Below are 18312 nucleotides of genomic sequence, written 5' to 3'. Positions count from 1 at the left end.
AATAAAAGAACCATGTTTCCTAGCTAATATTTACACAAGCTCGTTCTTGCCCACAATGGCAAAGTCACTCACTTGGTTTTCTTCAATCTATTCTTCACCGCCCTCCTGGTAACATTTTCATTGTCAGCCCTGAGTTACTGTTTAATCCATGATCGCTTGATAAATGGAGTTCAATTGGAATACCTGTGTTAATTAAACCAAAGATGGAAGAGACAGCTTTCATTTCTTGCTGATAATTTTCTACAGCTTTCTACAGCAGAGAGAGAGAGAGAGAGAAATATGAGGACTTTCTACATCCTTTTACCAAAATGGGGGGGGGGGAGACCCAGGAGTATTCAATAACACCTTCATATGATAATGCTTGCAATTGTTCAATATTCCTGGCTAATTCCTACACAGTCCCTTCGCCCTTTGCAAGTTAGAATTGCTGTTTCATGTCATGAAAACCATTTCCTGTAAAAAATGTAGAGAAATTTCCAAAGATGTAATAGGTGAACAACGGACCCTATTTCACTGGCAGAATATTTGCTTTGCGTGCAGAAGGTCCAAGGTTCAACCCCTGGCATCCCCCAGTAGGGCAGGGAGTGTCCCTTGCCTGAAACCCTGGAGAGCCCCTGCCAGTCCGTGTAGACAGTACTGGAGATAGATGGACCAATTGTCTGACTCGGGGATTATGAGAGTTGTAGTCCAACTACATCTGAAGGATGCATCACGTAGCTCTATACACATTCATCTGCCAACAGCACATACACTAATGTGCTTAGTTCAGCCAAAACAGAAGCGCATCTCGGTCCATTTATTCCAGGTACTCTGATTCTCAGCTTATTTGTTACAAGTAAATGAACTTCCTAAATATAACCGGGCCCTCCTATCTTGATCTCTTGCTAATTTTAGCATAACATTGCAAGAGCTAGTAAGTTTGTTAGCTTAGATGGTTTTGAAACAATGTATGTGTTTGAGAAGGGGGTGTTATACTTTTAAACACACTCTGTGCAATTTGTGGTGGTCATCTTTAAAAATACTGCTCCATTATCCTTTTTCTCCCCATTTGGAATGAATGAGGCTAATTAATTTCAGGCCATACTTGATGAGGTCAGCACCAAACTAGGGGGTGCGTGCTAGACATTGCTAATCTCTTTCAGCTGAGAGTGATGAATTAAAGATGAAGCATGCCTTCACAGACCTAATTTAGAATGTATATTTTTTTTAAAAAAAAACCTACAGCAAATAATGCTATAGCATTCACAACAAAGGAAAACTTGTTCTTGTGGCTCCCATGTAGTGTTGATTTTGAAGAAATCTTTTATTCGCTTGGGGGGCCTGGCTGTGGATGGGTGGAACAGATCAGAAAATTGCAACATGGGCTTGTGTGTGTGTGTGTGTGTGTGTGTGTGTGTGTGTAAAACTCACTAGTGTTTGATATCCAGTATGTATATCTGACATTGTTCACGCTTAATTTAGGGCTTCTTCACTTATTGCACATTTAAGGTGTACACTTAAGATTATTTTAAATGCGGTTCCTTAAAATGTGGCATTCAGATGTGACAAACACCCGTTTCATATAGATATGCTTGACAGAAACCCAGGCTTCACTGGTACAGTGCCAATCGAGATGATCATGGAGAACCATTATTATATATCCCATCTCTTTAAATTCCCTTTAGAAGCAGTTGAGCAAAGAGCAAATTAGATTGGGACTGAATTGCAAAGCAATGGTTAACCCAATGCAAGGGTTAACTCAGTGCAAATCACCCTTTGCTGGCACACCCCACAAACCTGCTACTTTGCCCTGTTAGGGAACACATCTATAAACCCATATGTTTCTCCCCAATAAGACTCATTAGAGCCTGAGTCAGGTGAGTCAAGTAATAGAATACATTGGAGAAAATGGAAGGGAGACGGTTTAACCCTTCCTGCAGCATGGTGATCCCAATCCAGTTTAGAGATATGAAACCTGATCCCAAATCTCCAAAGCCTGAATCTAGTTTACCCCTCAATAGCAAATGCAGGTTTGCTCCCCATAATTTGCTAAACAGTCCTTAGAACCAATCTATTTGTGAAACTCATGACACTCAGTCAAGCTGCTTTGGGTTAAAAAAGGCATATATACGTGTGTGTGTGTGTGTGTGTGCCTTTTTTTAACCTAAAGCATCTAAATAAATAGGTTGCAATCTGGTGGAGACGTTCTGTGTAGGGAGAAAGAGACTTCTTCAACCTTTCTGAGTATTTTTCAACATTCAGAGTGTCGCCCACTCAACCTGGTGTTCCCCAAGGAGGAAAAGACGCCTGCAATATATGGACCTAAGTTAAAACTAGGTGGAAGATTTATACTAGTGCTTCAACTTTCAAATCTTCAGTCAACTGGTCAGAGTCAATTTTAGAGTTGCAAGTAAGAATGCAAGGAAAGGCTGCTGGATTAGGCCGATGACCTATCTAGTCCAGCATCCTGCTCTCACAGAGCCAACCAAATGCCTGTACACAACTGGCATGCCAGACCCAAGCACAATAACCCTCTCCCCTCCTGTGATTTCCAGCAACTGGTATTCAGAAGCATTACTGCCTCTGTCCATGGAGGCAGAGCGTAACCATCTCAGCTAGCAGCCATTGATAACCTCTTCCATAAATTTGTCTAATCCTCTTTTAAAGTCATCTAGGTTGGTGGCTATCACTGCCTTACAGCAAAATCCTATACATGTCTGTTCAGAAGAAAGTCTCAATGACTTCAGTGGGCCAGGTAGGGATGTAAAGAGGCACTGTTATCTCTCATATGCAGCACTGTTTCTGATCCACTGCAGTTCATCTTCCACCCAAAACTACATTATTGCTGTCAGCTGTGGCAAAATGATGTAATTCATGTAAATTGTGCAAATCATATTGTCATTAATAAGGTTACCAGACGTCCCCGTTTTCCAGGGACAGTCCCTGGATTTACAAATCAGTCGCCTGACAAAATCCTATCATTCCTACTGAAGTTGAAAAGTGTCCCTGGATTCATTGAAACAAATCTGGTACCCTTGCATTATGTGATTCCACCCCCATTATTTCAATGCAATGGAAATGCAATGTGAATGTCATGTATCATTTGTGGACGGAAAGCAACGACAATATAATATTCACTGGATTTATTTCCATTCTGGATATGGGACAAATAAGCAAACACCAGCCATTTCTGTTTGTTGTCAGAATTCTCTGACATTCCTACTCCCAAGTAAGTGAATACAGGATTGCAGCCTATTAAATATATCTCATGTTTCAGTATCCCATCAGAAATGACTAATGATGTATGTTTGTTAAGGCAATTTATGACTCCAATTAAAACCTCTGGGCACTGTGATCTTTCCCAGGTGAGCTGTACCTGTGATATACTTTGTTTTGGGGAGGTTTCTGCTTCCCAAATTCAAACTTTGTCTCCTTTCTTATCAACAGTGTGTGCATGATTATAATTGTTTCTTTAAAATGTTGCTGCATTTTTCCATGTTTTCCTGCTAGGTGGGTGGTGTAGATTATATGATAGCTTTTATCAGGCTGGCTTAATACAATAATAACATGTGCCCAGTTTCTGCCTGACAAAGAGGTGCATTCTTCAAGCACAAGGGAGGACTGTAGACCCTTTTCATGTGAGATACTAATGTGTCTCACAACTTTTCTTACAGCACTTGTGGGGTGTGTTTGTTTTGCAGGAGGACAGAAGATGCAAACGAAACTGAAGTTGCATTCTAGGAAGCAACCGTCAAATCTGTCAATTTCAGTTTCTCTCAGTTTCTCATTCTTTTCTGTCTCAATTTCACTTCTCCACATTTCTACATCAGTATGCAAAAATCAGCATTTTAGTGTGGATTTCCCCTAATACACACATTTTTGTATGCCATTTTCCCTAATATAATTTTTATATGTTATTTTTAATAATATAAGCATTTTCATGCATACATTAACCAAGTGTGTGTGCATTTTTGTACATGTTGCCTTGCTGGAAAAGTCAATTGCAACAGCCATAGATTTGCTATTTCTGAAGGCTAGCTCTGTTTCAGCTTGTGCTTAATGTTTTGGAAAGGAAAAATGAGATAAGTTTGCCTTTAAATGAGAACTAAATCCAACCTCTCCCCTATCCCTAAATGCAGACAATGTGGGCCTTGCATCTGTGTGACAAACCAGTCGGCATACGTACAAGTCAGTTCAAGTCTCACACGTGAAATTGTGCTTCGAGACACAAGCTCCAAACTGAGGTACAAACTGAATTAACCAACTATCCTGGCCCCAGTTGCAGAAGGCATTTAGGGGCAACATAAAATGAGCTCAGGACCATTTGTAGCTCCAGAGCCACAGGTTCCCCCACCTGTGTTCTGTGTCGTGGTAGAAAGTCTGTAAGACAGTCCCCTGGTTGAACAATCTTAATCAATGGATCATGCAAAATTTAGTCAATGAATCAATTCATTGGTCAGCTAATTCAACTAATATGGGCCTGAGTCAAAAGGGCTGTTTGGAAGCACAAACGCTCACTTGGTTTGTTTTCATATGACCTCCGCCTTGTGTTTTTTAGCATCAGGCATCATTTTAGAAGATGTATCTCCTTCCTGGGTATAAATGAAGGGTGTGTATACTTCTTAGCAGACCATGCTGGACATCTACACATTTTTGGAAATACCTGTATAAGAAATAATATTTTTTTCAAATAAAAAAAGAGGAAAAACGGCATCCTGATTTTTGGGGAAGGGTCATAGCTTGGTGATAGATTCATGCAGAAGGTCCCGAGTTCAATCCCTAGCAACTCCAAGTAGGACTGGGAATGTCCCCTGTTTGAAATCCTGGACAACTGCTGCCCGTTAGTGCAGATGATACTGTGAGATGAATCAATGGTCTTGCTTGATGTCATGCAGCTTTCTCCCATCGTTCAGCCCAGACACTGAGGTCCGGCTCCAAGGGCCTTCTGGCGGTTCCCTAACTGCAAGAAGTGAGGTTACAGGGAACTAGGCAGAGGGCCTTCTCAGTAGTGGCGCCCACCCTGTGGAATACCCTCCCATCAAATGTCAAGGAAATAAACAACTATCTGACTTTTAGAAGACATCTGAAGGCAGCCCTGTTTACGGAAGTTTTTAATATTTGATGTTTTATCGTATTTTTAATAATCTGTTGGAAGGCGCCCAGAGTGTCTGGGGAAACCCAGTCAGATAGGTGGGGTATAAATAATATATTATTATTATTATTATTATTATTATTATTATTATTATTATTATCTGCACTGATTGCACATTTTTAGATGTTCAATTTAAAAAATGATCAGTCAAGTGAATGTTGCTACTCTAGAGTTCTGAGTTTAAATACACAGGTCCTATCTACTTCGCCTTTCAATTGGAAGTCATCAAGTATACAGTGTTCAAGTATTTTAAAATTGAGTAATATATAGTCCTGTTCAGGTTCACCACTGGAGGAGAGGATGGCTGAGCTGAGCAGCCATGCCCTTGCCACCAAGTGCATTGAGTAGCCCTGCCCCCAGAAATCCATGTATAGCATTAAACCTGAAGTTGCATGTATTTGCTGAAAGCCTTTGTATGGACCAAGCATGGTTGGGATTCTGGGGAGCACAGAAGCTTTCATATGCATTGAGCCCCTGCCTGTAGACATCCTGTGTCTGCAGATGACAACAGAGAGTGTGGCTGCTTCGTGCAGTTCCATTCCTGTGTTGCTCTATGATGGATCTATAACACCTAAATGTGGTTTAAATGCATGTGTGAATCCGCACTACAACTTCTCTGCGTCTGCTGTGTGTGCATGTAAACAATGAATTGTTTTGCTAAAGCAGGGGTGAGGGGGCTTCTTCAACCTGAGTGCCACATTCCCTTCTGGGCCACCTGCTAGCATTGGTTGGGCCAGAGGCAAAAAGGAGGAGAGCAATGAATGTAGATATTACCTGTGTACTGTAAGTTCAGAGACCTACCTTCTCAGTAATCTCAGTTCAAGGTCGCCTTATCACATATATGCCCCCACGTTTGCTACAACCGCGGCAAGGATGCTACAGGCACAAAGATGGGAAAATGATAAAATACCAGCCAAGGAAGAATGGCAAGAAAAACCTATGGAATATGCTGAAATGGCAAAACTAACTGAAGGACTTCGAAATAAGGATAAAAAATCATTTAAGAAAGAATGGGAACCATTTTCGGCCTACATAAAGAATCAATGCAAAGAATTGGACTCATTAGCAAGTTTTGAATAATCATTTACAATTAGCAAAAATTATATAATCTACAAGTAAAAGTACAAAAAAAAATGGGTGAAAAACTGAATATGCAGGAAATGATATGATTTTGAAATAAACCAGAGAGGGAGGTTGAGGGAAGTATGGGGGAAATGGGGGAATTTCGGAACTGTGAATTATGTTATTTGTTATACTTTAATATTGGAAAAATGGAAAACTTAATAAAAATTAATTCAAAAAAACCCCACATATATGCCCCCATGATTGCTTTCTTCTGTGACACTAGCACTGTTTATAAGTGCAACATAATACACATTCTGTACTTATAAGAAACTGATATCTTAATGTAACATCACCCATACTTTGGACTCCCTGCCTATTCACATCAGGCAAGGCACCTTCTCTATTCAGACATGTAGAATGTTGACTTATCTTTTAAACCTGATTTTCAGCTTACTGGTGATTTTAATCATTTTTGAATGTTTTAAATAGTTGTGCTTAACTGTTCTTTACTGATAATTTTATTGTTTTATTCTTGTTTTAAAAAACTGAGGTTTTGATACAATCAATCGGAATATATACATTTTGTGACATGAAAAAATAGGCTGGTTTCTACACACATTCTATTTTCCATTCAGACAAGTAAGAGGCATCATCAGAGTCTAAGAACACAGCCAAGCAAAAACACCCAAGGAGGATGCAAGGCAGAAGTGCGGTTGGCAATGGTGTGTGTGATTAGGGAGAGGATGTGGTCTATGAAAAGCCCTAAGGACCAGATGGAGAAGTCTTGAGGACCAAATTTTGCCCCAGAGCCTGAGGTTCTCCACACCCAGGACTCAGCTACACAACTGCAAATAAAATGTTTTAAGGGTGTTGTAAAGTGCGATACAAAAGGGATGCGGGTGGCGCTGTGGGTTGAACCACAGAGCCTAGGACTTGCCGATCAGAAGGTCAGCAGTTCGAATCCCCTGGATGAGCTCCAGTTGCTCGGTCCCTGCTCCTGCCAACCTAGCAGTTCGAAAGCACGTCAAACTGCAAGTAGATAAGGCAGGAAGGTAAACGGTGTTTCCGTGCGCTGCTCTGCTTCGCCAGAAGCAGCTTAGTCATGCTGGCCACATGACCCGGAAGCTGCACGCCGGCTCCCTCGGCCGATAAAGCGAGATGAGCGCCGCAACCCCAAAGTCGGTCACGACTGGACCTAATGATCAGGGGTCCCTTTACCTTTACCTAAAGTGCTATACACAAATGTGACACTAGATGGTGATGGTGAGCTATGGCAAATTCAATATATTTTTTTCAAAACTTTTTTTAAAAAAAGCATTTTCACAGCATTTTTATATGTGTGTAGATTCCACCCAGGTTCCCCGCCCCCCGCTAAACAGAGAAACTGATAGCAAGCAAACAACCTACTGCTGAGCAGAATTGCCCTAACGCTTTAAATGGGTGGCTCTGCCTGCCTGCCTTTGCATCCCAGTAGTCCTCATTAGAGGGAACCTGCTTCCCATTATGTCCTGTCTCCATGCTGAATCAATCTTCCAACCCTTTGATTGCTTCTGAAAATATGTTTATTTTTTAATAATGCTCGTTTTTGCTCCCCTGTGATTAAACCCAGACAAGGCAATGCCCAGAAAGTAGGTGGAGGGATTCTTTTGGGCAGAAAGGGGAGATAAAGACCACATGTTTTTCTTATTGTGGGACCATTAGAGCATATAAATCTGGCCATTTGTGTTGTAGATGCATCAGAGGGTGGTTGTAATAAATACAGATTGGCACATCATGCTCGCCAAATGGACTTTATGGATCATGTCCCATGCTTCGTAATTCTCTGGTGCTGTCCCTGAACTAGCTTCTTGAAGGCTATTAAAATTCTGAATGGTGCATTATTCCACTTTTTGGGTACACTTCTCGGTCCTAACTGTCAAAGGCCTGTTGAAAGAACCTGGCTTTTGAAATAAATCACTTTTCCCTTTTGAGGGAACATACTGTCCTTTCTAAGAATTGAATCCCTTACCAAAAAAATAAAAAAATCAGTGATGATCTAGCTGTAGAACCTGGCAGATGTGCATCATAGTTTGGTTGGGCTATTCAGAAATTGAGAGTAGCAGACAAGGGAACAGCTGAATATATTTAAGCCAGTAAAATCTAGGGTCAAATGTTAACCTGCTTGATGCACCTAACTAGGGGAGAGGAGAAATGTGGTTCAGTTTGCAAATAAAAGTAAATATACCTAAGCTGCATGTCCCAAAACAATATGCAAACCAAAACACAGCGCTCCTTTTAAATTCACACCTCTTCAAATGATGTGATGCAGTTCGCTATCCAAATAACAGGGGCAAATATGCATATACTATGGGAAAGAGTGCATTAAAATGTATATATTACTGGAAGTAGCACACACCATGCATTAAAACACAGAAAAGCACATTGAAAGATGTATATATTAGAGGGAATTGCATACAAGTCTCTGAATATTAGGAAAAATTCACACTAAAATGCTGGCTGATTTTCATTAGGACTTTTCCTAAAAGAATTGCAAATAGGGAAAAGGAGAAACTGAGATAAACAGAAATTGACAGGCTCCCCCATCTCAACACCTAATGTCTAGGCCAGATATCTAGGCCAGGGACAGCCAGCTCAGAAAGGTACCGGTTGCTTCTCATCCTCCCCTCCCCCCCGGCAATCATTATTCATTTGTTTGCTTGTTTATTGAAAGTATTTGCATCCCATCTTTCTCAGTAAATATGAACCCATGCACTAGCTAGGATAGCTTTAAAAGAGGCTTAGATAAATCCAGTCCACAAATGTACGAAACTGACATACCAATTCAAACGACTGATCCATCTAGCTTGGCATTTTGTACACCATGAGTAGCCAGTGGGCTGCTGGTGCCCTTCAGATTTGACGGGTCTCCAGTTTTCATTATTCCTGACCACAAGCCACAGTGTCTGGGCTGATGGGAGTTAGAGTCCAACAACCACATTGGCTGCCAATGTCCTAAACTGACTGTCAGCAGTTTTCTAGACTTCGAGACAGAGGTCTTTCTGAGCTCGTGTTACCTTTCCCTCCCCTCCATTATTGTTAAGCTTTATAGATTGTAAGCTCCTCGAGACAAGGACCTGTCTAACTGGATGTGCAGTGCAATCTTCCACATGTTTCATCACAAGTAAGTCCCACTTTGTTCAATGGGGTTTGCTCCCAGGCAACTGAGTACAGAATTGCAGCCTAAATTACTTAATAGGCTGGTATATGAGCACACCCTCTTCAGTGCCTAGTTATGTCTGTAGCGCCTTTTCAAACTTGTTTACCTAGCCCAGCTGTGCTGCATTATCAGAAGGGAGGCCATGAAATCTTAGCCATCATGCTGTATTATACTGTCAGCAGTTTAAACCAACTGTGGATTTGTAGAGAGAGATTAATTCATTTGCCCTCTCTCATTACCCTAGAATTTGCGGTCATCTGACAAAATTAACTGGCAGTAGATTCAGGGCAGAGAATAAGAAGGTACTTTTTCACACGACATGCAATTAGCTTGTGGGATTTGATCGTGGCTACTACTGGCTTAGGTAACTTTAAGAAGGAGCTGACATAAATTCATGACACTGGAGAGGTCTGTCAATGCCTATTGGCCATTTATGCTTCCATGCTCAAGCTTGCGTACACACTATAACTTTAAGGCACTTTTGAAACACATTGTTTCCCTCAGAGAATTCTGGGCACTGTATTTTGTTAAGGGTTGGTGGGCATTGTAACTCTGCGAGGGGTAAAGTGCAGGGCCCAGAATTCTTTGAGGGAAAGAATGTGCTTTGAATGTGTTTTCTGGATACAGTGTTCACAAAGCCTCAACAATATTGAACCAAATGGATCACCCTTCTGATACAATAGGGCTCTCTTTAGTACATATTATTCTCTGAAATGGGCAGAAACGGCGTGTGGATGTTGATGGAGAATTTGCAAAGACAGTTACTTTTGGAATGAGATGTCATGGCAGATGACCCCTTCAGTCTTTTTGCAGGTGTGTTCTGCAACATGTTCTTGATACAATAGTGAACGGTAGATAAATTAATGCATTCATAGTGGATTTATACCAGACCATCCAGGTATCGTACCACTTTCTTACTTGTTCTGCAGTGCTCCCAGTGTTACCACATTATTGCCATCTGGAAGGTCCCTCTTGTGCTATGTAGCACCACAACAGCAGGGCAACAACAATAACAGAGAAAGGATGTTTGCGGTAGGGAAAGTTGCAGGATTTCGGCAGGGAGCTATGGGACATGAACCAATTGGAAACAAAGCAGAATGTCCATCCCCAAAAAAATTGCAGGTACAGTGGTACCTCAGGTTAAGTACTTAATTCATTCTGGAGGTCTGTACGTAACCTGAAACTGTTCTTAACCTGAAGCACCACTTTAGCAAATGGGGCCTCCTGCTGCTGCCACGCCGCCGGAGCACAATTTCTGTTCTCAACCTGAAGCACTATTTCTGGGTTAGCGGAGTATGTAACCTGAAGCGTATGTAACCTGAAGCATTTGTAACCTGAGGTACCACTGTACAAGCTACAGGGAGAGGTTGAAATGCTTGACTCAGGGAGAGCCTAACCACTGTAGTTCATATGTTGGTAACCTCAATGTTGGATTAGTGTGATGCCCTCTATGTGAGACTGCACTTGGGTCTGGTTTGGAAGCTCATGCTGGGTCAGAATGTGGCCGCGAAATTGCTGGTGGGTACATTTAGTCAACAACATATCACACCATTGTTAAAGCGTCTGCACTGACTGCCTCTCTTCTGCTGAGCCAGATTCCAGGTACTTGTATTGATTTATAAAGCCCTGAACAACCTAGGTCCAGGGTACCTCAGGGACCACCAGAGCCCTGTCACTGAGTCACTAAGATTCTCTACAGGAGCATCATTGGTCATTCCCCAAGCTGGCAAGGCTCATCTGACAACAAGAAGAAACTAAGCTTTTAGTGTCATCAACTCAGCATTGCGGAATACTCTTCCAAAAGGGATTCAGCAGGAGCCTTCTGTTTCAACTTTTAAATGCCTGCTTAAAAACTTTTGTATTCTGTCAGGGTTATGAGGGCTATTGAGAATACATCTTTCCATGATAATTAACTGATTTATGTTTTTTAATTGTTTATATAGTTTTTACTGTATGTTTTTTAAGTATAATTTTTGTATACTTTTTATGAATACCAGCATATACATATTTTGATAAATAAAATAAAACTCAACATGAATTCACCATGAAAAGGACATCCAAGGAGGAACTTATACAACAAATGTGGTTTTTGTGGGGGATTCCACTGTGGTTGTGCTATAGCACAATAGTGCCCCTCCAAATGGCAACTAACAACTAATAAAACAGAATGCTGTGTGCACAGACCAGTATGAATTTGCTGCTACTGATCCATTGTTGTACAATGGTCACATATATCTGCAATATATATAGGTAAAGGTAAAGGGACCCCTGACCATTAGGTCCAGTCGTGACCAACTCTGGGGTTGCGGCGCTCATCTCGCTTTATTGGTCAAGGGAGCCGGCGTACAGCTTCCAGGTCCTGTGGCCAGCATGACTAAGCTGCTTCTGGCGAACCAGAGCAGCACATGGAAACGCCGTTTACCTTCCCACCAGAGCAGTACCTATTTATCTACTTGCACTTTGACATGCTTTCGAACTGCTAGGTTGGCAGGAGCAGGGACCGAACAACGGGAGCTCACCCCGTCACGGGGATTCAAACCGCCAACCTTCTGATCAGCAAGTCCTAGGTTTTGTGGTTTAACCCACAGCACCACCCGTGTCCCTGCAATATAGATATATATTATATATACACACACACTTTTCCCTCAAAGATGCCTGGGAACTGTAGTTTGTTAAGGATGCTGGGTACTGTATCTCTGTTAGGGGAATCCTGGAGATGGCAGTTGACCCCTCACAGAGATACAGTACCCAGCATCCTTAACAAACTACAGTTCCCAGGCATCTTTAAGGGAAAGTTATGTGCTTTAAAGGTATGCTGCAGATGTGACCAGTTACACAATGCAGAATGCATCTGCAAAACACACACACATACATTTCAGGAGAGAGTGGGGTCCCCTCTCTCTCTCTCTCTCTCTCTCTCTCTCTCTCTTCCCTTTCCTGGGGTATCCATCTCTGAAAGGACCCCTTCTGTATTTTAAAAAAGCTCCCCTTTACTTCACGCACGAAGCAGAGAAAGAATTGTTCTTTCCCATGTGTTTCTATATTTAAAGGGCTTAAGTCGAAAGGTGTGCATTGCCTGTGTGTGTGTGTGTGTGTGTGTGTGTGTGTGTGTAGAGAGAGGGGGGATTCTGATTGCAGATAACCGCTCAATTTGATTTAGTGTCGAATGATAGTGATGGGGTTGATAACTCGGCATTCATCGGTAATTCATCTTCTCCTGGTAGAAATTTACCGCAAAGCAGTGCTTTTCCCAACACTGACAAGTCCTATTAATCTTCTTCAGACACATTTCAATAGGTGTCTCCATCTAGACCCTCCATCTAAACACTCTTGGGCATCACCGGAGACTTGGAGACGCCTTCACTGAAGGTTCCACTAGAAGTGAAAATGGGAGACTAGATTGTACTCTTTAAAAAAAAAAAAAAAAGAAATAATTAATTCTCTCTGTCCATTTAATTAGCAACTCCTGCCAGCCTTTTCCCCACTCAAGTGTGACGACGCTTTTCCCTAACTTGAACAAGACTTGGGAAACATTAAGTTTCTAAAACTGAAACAATGTGACCTAGTGGGCAGAGGGTTAGGCATAGAGTGAAGTGGCCAGGTTCAAATGAGAGCTGTAAGTCAAGAAGTCCTTATTATTGAGTGTCACACAGGCATTTTCTAATTTGCGAGGCCTTATAAGTAGCAAACCTTTCTGTCTCATTCTCAACTTCTCCTCCGTAATATGTAGTAGTATGAAGCCATCAGATACTGGGTTGCTGCAAAAGGGTGAATTTACCGCTGAACGCATCACTTGCAGTTTTCAACTGCAGTTTTGAAACAACTGCAGTGTTTTAAATTGCCATCACCCTGCAATTTGCAACACTAGTCTTAGGGTTACCTGCACAGCTATATGGGAGTAAGCCCAACTGGAAACAATGAGACTTGCATGTAAGTAAAAAATGCACAAGATTCTGCTCTACATGATTATTCTTGTTTTTCTTATGAACAGCAACACTGTAAGGTAGGCCAGCACTTCAGGTGAGGGACTGCAACCAAGAAGGAGTGAATGCTTATGATGAAATACGAAGCAGGGGAATTAAAATATACTGCTTTGAGGGCATTTAATTTTGACTACATCCAAAGTACCTTTTAAATTTGATAAGAACTCCTAAAATGTGAAATTGCACCCTTCATACACTGTGCTGGGAGAAAAATGCTGTTTTTGTGGGGGTGGCTTTTCTTTCTGGTTTCAAACAGGACTAAAATGAAAACCTGGGAGAAATTAAATTGTGGAATTCAGCCACTAACCTGTACAGTTGCGATCACTGAGACAGCGCACCAAACCCTGCTGTGTCCATTCATCACGACGCTCCATTTTAGTGGGTGGAGGGCGGGAGGAGAAAGATGCAAAATATATTGTAAGGCGATATCTGAAACGAGGCCTCTGGAACACTGTGATTTACTAGTAGCGTAAGGTTAAGATGAGTGTCGAGAATTCAAAACCTTCCCTTCCTAGTTTATCCATTTTTAACACACATCTGTCAAGCGCCACTTGAGTCCTAAGCTCAGACTCCACTACAGGAAGCGACTCGAGGTTAATGCGGCCACGCAGATCCCAACTGTACAACTCCCGGGATTCCCCCTTTTTTGTTTTCCTTACATTAGCTGCCAACGCGCGAACAAATATTGCTCAGTCAAATTAGACCCATAATATTTAAAGATGGATTATGCTCTGGGATCCTCGTGGTGGGCAAACAAGATGGGCGCAAAATGGCTGTGTGTGTTTTGCCAAAGACCCCTCAGAATTTAAATGGGGTCATTTGGAGTTTGTTAGTTTGTTAGCAGAGGAAACTAGACATGGAAAATTGTCTGGGTGGGTCAAGTACTTTGGAAGAAGACACCCCCTACGTACACCATGACTTCCTTTTTCTTTTCTTCTCTTCTTTCCTTTTCTTCCTTCCCTTGATCTGTCTTTTGATATCCTCTCCCACTCAAACTATCAATGGTTACTAGCCTCTGGGCTATGTTCTACCTACTGTGTTGGAGGCAGTATGCCTCTGAAAACCAGTTGTTGGGAACCATGGGAGGGCTGCCCTCAGTCCTGCTTGTGGACTTTCCCATTGTGGCTTCTGACTGGCCACTTTGAGAACAGGGTGTTGGACTAAATGGGCTTTGGCCTGATCCAGCAGAACTCTTCTTCTGGTCTTAGGTAGCCTGATGCACTGCGTGTTTACATTGAAATAAATCCCTCTATGCTCAATGGGGATTTTACTTAAGAAACTAGGGACACTTGCGTTAACACCCATCACACCAATGAGCAGTGTGTGGTCTCATTGTTGAAGGCTCTTTTTCTTTTATTTGTGAATCACAGCTATATGCCACATTTCCTTTAATGAGCTCAAAGCAGTGTACATGGTTCTTCCCTCCCATTTATTTTTCATCTCTACAACAACCCTATGAGGTAGGTTAAGCAGAGAGGTAGGGACCAACCCAAGGTCACCTAGTGAGGTCCCGCTTGCTGATTTCCCACAGGCCACTGTGAGAACAGGATGCTGGACGAGACTAGTCATTGGCTGGACTAGACTAGTCATTGGCTGGACTAGACTAGTCCAGCAGACTCTTCTTATGTTCTTATGCATGTGAGGTGGATGGGATCACACCTCCTGCATCCACATAATGTCCTACTGTATGTGCAACTGAGGGCACTGCCTTCTGCAAGGTTCTTGGTTGCTCAGAGAGAGCTTGTGTGCATTTAGTGCAGCAGTCAGGCTTTCGGACAAATATGTGCTCACCAGGAACTTGTGCAAAAGTCACAATCCCTTCTCCCCATGCCTTCATTACCATGGATTCTGAACATCTGCATGGGCCTCATGTGTTCTTTGCATATGCCTATATGGTCCACAAATTTGATTCATTTTATCTTTCTCCTCTACATACACAAAGATGTGTAACCTATGCAAACGTTACCTTCTGCACATAAAGGTGGGGCAGATTTCTATACCACGTGGAGAAAATGCTCCCCTGGGCAAGTCTGTCAACAGTTCTCTGTGCTTGCTTTCTTCCTTTTTTCTAGAAAATATGTGGCACTGTCACGTGACACTTTCCATTAGAACCATCCTCAAGAATTCCTAGGATAAATGGAAAAAGTAACTTTAATTGGCATCCTTATTTGTTTTATATAAGTAGATTATCTTCATCAATAAGAAGTCACATCATGAAGTAGACAAGACCACAATCCTGAACACACTTACTCAGAAGTAAACCCCCCAGGAAACTGCTAGATCTATTTCCAAAAGTAATTATGCATGAGATTGTACTGCATGGTGATGAGAGGTGAACCAGAAAGTTCCTCCTCCATTTGTTGTCTGTGACATCAACTTACTAGGATATCACAAGCAGATTTTATGATAAATCCCAGAAATAATGGTACGTCCCAGAGTATGGTCTGAAGGCACAGGAGGTTGTCACCTTACAAGAGGCCTGGATCTGGTCAGAACCTGGATGGGTCACCTTCTGGGAACTAGATGTACACCGTGTAGAAGGTCATGGGTTCAGTCCCCAGCATCTCCAGAAAGGGCTTGGAACCCTGGAGAGCTGCTGCAACCCAGTGTGGGCAATACCAAGCTAGATGGACCAATGGTCCAATATGGTATATTGCTTCATATGTTTTGTTGTTAGCATACAATGGCCTCAACAACTTGGGACCAAGACTTCTTGCATGAAACCAGCCTGCCCTCCAGTCATCTTCTCAATCTACAGAGAAGATAGTAGATGGCTCAGTGGTAGAGCATCTGCTTTGCAGGCAGAAGGTCCCAGGTTCAATCCCCTGCATCTCCAGATAGGTCTGGGAGAGAACCTTGCCTGAAACCCTGAAGACCCTTTACCAGTCAATGTTGACAACACTGAGCTAGTTTGACCAATTGTCTGATTTGGCATAAAGCCGTTTCCCATGATCCTGTGTTCCTATCCCACATTTCTTCAAAAGAACCCAAGGTGCCACACGAGGGAGTCCCTAGGTAGTCACATATCTAAGTACCAATATGACCCAGGCAAACCTTAGCTTCAGCAAGGTAGAATGATCATAATACAAAGCTGACCATTTGCCTTCTGTAAGGGCAAACTGTACTTTGATGCTTGTTTTAAATGTGTTTTAGCGTACTGTATTTTAACTATTGCTTTTAACTAGTTTGTTTTTCTAACTTTGTATTTTATAATGGGGGTTTTTTTATAAAAAAAAAAATGTAAGCTGCCTTGAAGACCAACTTGGGAGAAAGGGGGATATAAATACACTTAATTAAATAATTAATAAAGGTGGCTACATCATACGATGTGAGACGTTGTTAATTGATCAAATAAATAAGCAGAATGGGCTTTAGTTCAGCCACTCTTCCCCAACCTGGTGCCTTCCAGATGTTTTAGAATACTGCTTTCCTCTGCCCCAACAAACACAGCTCTGGGGCTGGTGGGAGTTGTAGTCCAAACATCTGGAGGCCACCAGGTTGGGGGAAGTTGACTGCCACCCTTCCAAATGATACGCTTCTCTCCTCCAATGCATGTCTAAGATCACTTAAGCTAGCATTCCTGCTTCTGATCTTTTAACCACCTCATCACACCTATGGAGGTGCCTGAAAATTTTTATACATAAATGCATTGTTACACAAAAGTGTAAAAGCCCACGTTGCACCTATTGGGTTGATTTTGAAGCAGTTTGTCTGGTTGCCATAAGAACCTTCTGGTACATACGATATATGTCTTGGCAGGCGGGAAGATTCGCCCACTACATTTTATACAGATCAGGCATTTATACAGAGTAGGGTGGAAACAACATTCAGAGAAGGCCTGTGGCTCGGTGACAGAACAGGAGCTTTGCATCCAAAAGGTCCCAGGTCTGATGTCCAAAATCTCCAGGTAGGACTGGAAAAGATTCATTTTGGGATTCAAGGAGAGCTGATTCTGGTGTGTGGGAAGATTAGCCTGCCAAGATGTAGCTGAACTACAACTCTCATCAACCCTGGCCGTTGCCTATGTTGATGGGAATTGTGGTTCAGCAACATCGGGAGGATCAGAGGTTCCTCACACCTGGAGTATACAATACCAAGCTAGTTGGACAAACTGTTTGACCAGCAAATAATACAGCCTCCTCACTTCTTGAGGAAGGGCTATAGCTCAGTGGTAGAGCATGTGCTTTACATGCATAAGGTCCCAGATAGAACCCCAAGGATCTCCAGGAAGACCAGGCAATGTTCCCTGCCTGAAACCCTGGAGAGATGCTGGCAGTCAGGATGGAAAGAACTGAACTAGGTGGGCCAATGATCTGACTGGGTGTAAGGCAGCCTCCTTATGTTCCTATCATTCCTGCTTTGCAGATGGAAAAGTCAGGTTCAAAAGCAATGAACTCTGCAACGAACTCAGGCTGAGGGGAAAGGATGGTCAATGTTTCCACTATAGAACCTTATTTCCTTGGCACTAACTATTGTGTTTCCCTCCCACTTCTGACACATAGAATGCCATCTCAAACTTGGTCCCCTTCTTCCCCTCAAACTCGTTTTTCTGAATCACATTAAAGATCTGAATGACCTTACTGTAGGTGGCAAGTTTAAATGTACGATATTAATAACTTCTTATCTGAGATAAATTAAGTCCTTGTGTGTCAAAAGCACTCTGCTCTGGATTACCTACAAGAGAAGTATTTATTGAATAAATGTTAGATCCAATTTCATTTTAATGTGACTGACAGGAGGCTTCAGCCTTTGCAAATGAGATAAAAACACACACTCAAAGCTGCGACTGTATTGCAACTCTACACCTAACTTGTCCATTTCTATTATTGTCCCTTTTTTTAGAAAGGGGGGGCATTGAAAGGGATTTGGTGCTGGACAGCATTTTTTCTTTTCTTATTCTTATTCTGAAGAGCAAAGGGAGAGATAGAAAGCAACAA

At 42.1% G+C, this 18312-nt stretch overlaps 1 long non-coding RNA gene across 12 annotated transcripts in view; it reads right to left on the bottom strand.

The window, feature by feature from the left end:
- Positions 1-18312, bottom strand: part of LOC128401712 (uncharacterized) — a 64063-nt gene that overhangs the window by 30240 nt on the left and 15511 nt on the right. For 4 of the 12 annotated variants that reach the window (XR_008327518.1, XR_008327511.1, XR_008327521.1 and 1 more), the window contains exons 2-4: positions 15342-15502; positions 13683-13743; positions 73-183 (exon numbers count right to left, since the gene is read on the bottom strand). This is a non-coding gene — a long non-coding RNA (uncharacterized LOC128401712). Of the gene's footprint in view, positions 1-72; positions 184-12624; positions 12800-13682; positions 13744-15341; positions 15503-18312 lie in introns of all 12 variants that reach the window. The other 8 variants (XR_008327517.1, XR_008327513.1, XR_008327515.1 and 5 more) reach the window with 7 other exon arrangements.

This window comes from Podarcis raffonei, chromosome 14 (genome assembly GCF_027172205.1).
Source record: "Podarcis raffonei isolate rPodRaf1 chromosome 14, rPodRaf1.pri, whole genome shotgun sequence".
NCBI lineage: Eukaryota > Metazoa > Chordata > Lepidosauria > Squamata > Lacertidae > Podarcis > Podarcis raffonei.
Note: the sequence above shows the minus strand (reverse complement) of the source record. Positions and strands in the feature narration are given on the sequence as shown.